Here is a 2,618-nt window from a genome sequence, read left to right on the forward strand (position 1 = left end):
TTTGAGGAAGCCCTTGAAGCCTTCTGGTGGATGGGAGGGATTGCCGTCTGATTTATATTTTAAAATCACTTTCGCAGAGGTGTGGAAAATAGATTGTGGTTATCAATTAATTGATATCAATTGTGGATATCAATTAAGAGGCCATTGTACTAGTCCAGGCTGGTGATGGTGGATGCCTGAAGTAGATTGATGGAGTAGAGATGTATCCATGAGAAGAAACAGGGTTTGGAGATTGCGTAGGTTTAATGTTCTCTGTTCTTAATCTGTGGTCTGTGGACTATAGGGAGCTCATGGGTTCTGTAAAATTTTTGTGAGAGAGTGCATATTCTGAAAGGATTGTTACCTTCTGTCATGTTCCTTAGTATCAAAGTGTTAAGAACCACTGCTATAAGAGCTGTACTGTAGGTTTATAACCCATAAAGTAAGGAGAGTAAGAGTCATGGGTACCCTTTCTAAAAGATTAACTTTCTTTTATTAGTCTTGCAGGGAACTTTTTTTAAATCAAGATTAAGTGCTGTGCCATAGAACTCATCTTTTAGTTTCTTTTTGTCTAGAAGTCTGCGCTGATGTACATACTGTGGAAGCTGAATGTTAGTGAACTCAGTTTCACAAAAATACTTCCCAATGTTTTCTTCCATTGGGTTTTGTTTACAGTTCCTAGTTTGGTAGAAGAAATGGAGCACCTTTAGTGTGTGAAGAGTAGGATAATTTCTTGCTTTCCTTCAACAATTAGGGGTTTCAGATGTATAGGCATATTTTGTAATGTATTTTCAGATGATAGTGTGTTATTGGAAGCATAGGGTGTGCTTTCTGTCTCAAAGAGCTCTCCCACTCAAAGAACCAGGTATTTTTCTTTTTATGACAGAGGCTGAAAACTGAAGGCTCATGGACTGAAAGCTTGCAGATGTGTTTTGTTTGGCTCATAGAGTGTTGTAAATTTGAATTAGTTGTCAACATTAAAAAATTAGGGAGATTTCACATAAAAATCTGGATTCAGGCTGCTTTTGAAAAATCAGATCTGGCAGCCATGGACCTGTGTTTTGGCTTTGCAGCAGCTATTTTTTGTAGTTGGGGCACGTCCTCTCCAGTTTGTCACAGACCTCACCACAGCCTGACGTGTATCCCTGACGTGGAGCAGTGTTAGTTGACACTTATCTTACACTTTTATATTACTTTATTACTTGTCTGTGGGCATTTTAATTTGCTATCCTTGTTCTAGGTATATAAGTCTCTAAATCCCCCACTTAAAGTCATTCTGCTGTCTTAATGTTACATCATGATTAAAAATTTTTTTTTTCTGTCTTGGTTCCTCTTTCTAAAAAGAAGGAAATTTTAGTAAGGTTAGTAGAGGGAGCTGAAGTGGCATATTTGGCGGGGGGAGGCACCCAGCACATTGAATTATTTTGTTTCCAAACTAAAGAAACCCAAGGACTTTAGAAAGCATTGATCTGACCCCTGCCCATGCCTTTTAGCTGGCATATGTGCAGTGTCCTCATTTTTGTTCTGCCTGATTTGCTTTTTAGCTTCTGGAATGTCGTAACTGCATAACTTGGCTCGTTTCAGAAGATAGAAGGCCAAGCAAAGAGAAGTTGCTGTGTGTCTAATTAGAAGACTTTTGGTTCCTGTCCTGAGGCATAAGAACCAGTTGTTTTCTTTTAAAATAAAAAGCCTCTGTGAAGTCCACTGCTTTGCTTTCAGTAATTCTTCATGGTTTTTTTTTTTTTTTTGAGGGTTTAATACCTCAGTTTTCTTTTTCTCTCTTTTAATAAATAAGGGCAGAATAAATAAAGGATTGGTAGAGGAAATCATATAGGTGAGACTGCTTTTTAAAGTTACCCAGGAGATTTCTTCACTTCAGGGCTCTCCTTTACATCAGGACTTCCTCAGAAGATGGTCCTAGTGTATCCAAATTATGTGTCTTAGTTTCTTGACTAATATGTTTGGCTACCAGACTATGGGCTATCAGGGAAGAAAAAATCATTAAAAATGAAGGAGAAATCAGATTTAAAAAAATGGAGATTGAAGTAGTTGGTCAGATGCCAGAGTCAGAAGGCCCAAAAGAAAGAGAATTGGGTAATTTTTTTAACGTAAGACATTCTTGTTTCAGATATAATAGTGATTCTTTACAAAGCCTTGTTTTCTGTACTCTGAAGTTTTTACTGCTTAGCTGTCAAGGAGTTACTGTATCACACTTTGAGTTTTGGCCATTTTGATGTCCCTTTATATGCATGTAACCTATCTGTAATAGTACTCCCTTCAACTGATAATTCCCCCCAACTGTGCATTGTTACTGTGGGATATTGTTATTTATTTCTAATTTATTGCGTCTCTATCTCTTTAGAGAGTAAAGCAGAGAGATTTGTTTGATTCATTGCTGAATTCTCACATCTGAGACAACTCTGTCACAAAGAAGAGGCTTAGTAAATATTGAAAGAAAGGATGAATTAATATGGGAATAAATAGATGGCTGTCTGGGTGGCTGTTTTGAAGGGCTTCCACTATCAAGTCCTAGTTTATTCAGATTTTTTTTTTTTTAGCAGTTGAAAGTAATTTGTATGGTGGTGGGTGGGGAAATTGCAAAGGGGCTAGAGGTGGTACTTTCTGGACTGATGGAAATA

This window comes from Pteropus vampyrus, unplaced genomic scaffold, assembly GCF_000151845.1.
Source record: "Pteropus vampyrus isolate Shadow unplaced genomic scaffold, Pvam_2.0 Scaffold36, whole genome shotgun sequence".
Classification (NCBI taxonomy): domain Eukaryota; kingdom Metazoa; phylum Chordata; class Mammalia; order Chiroptera; family Pteropodidae; genus Pteropus; species Pteropus vampyrus.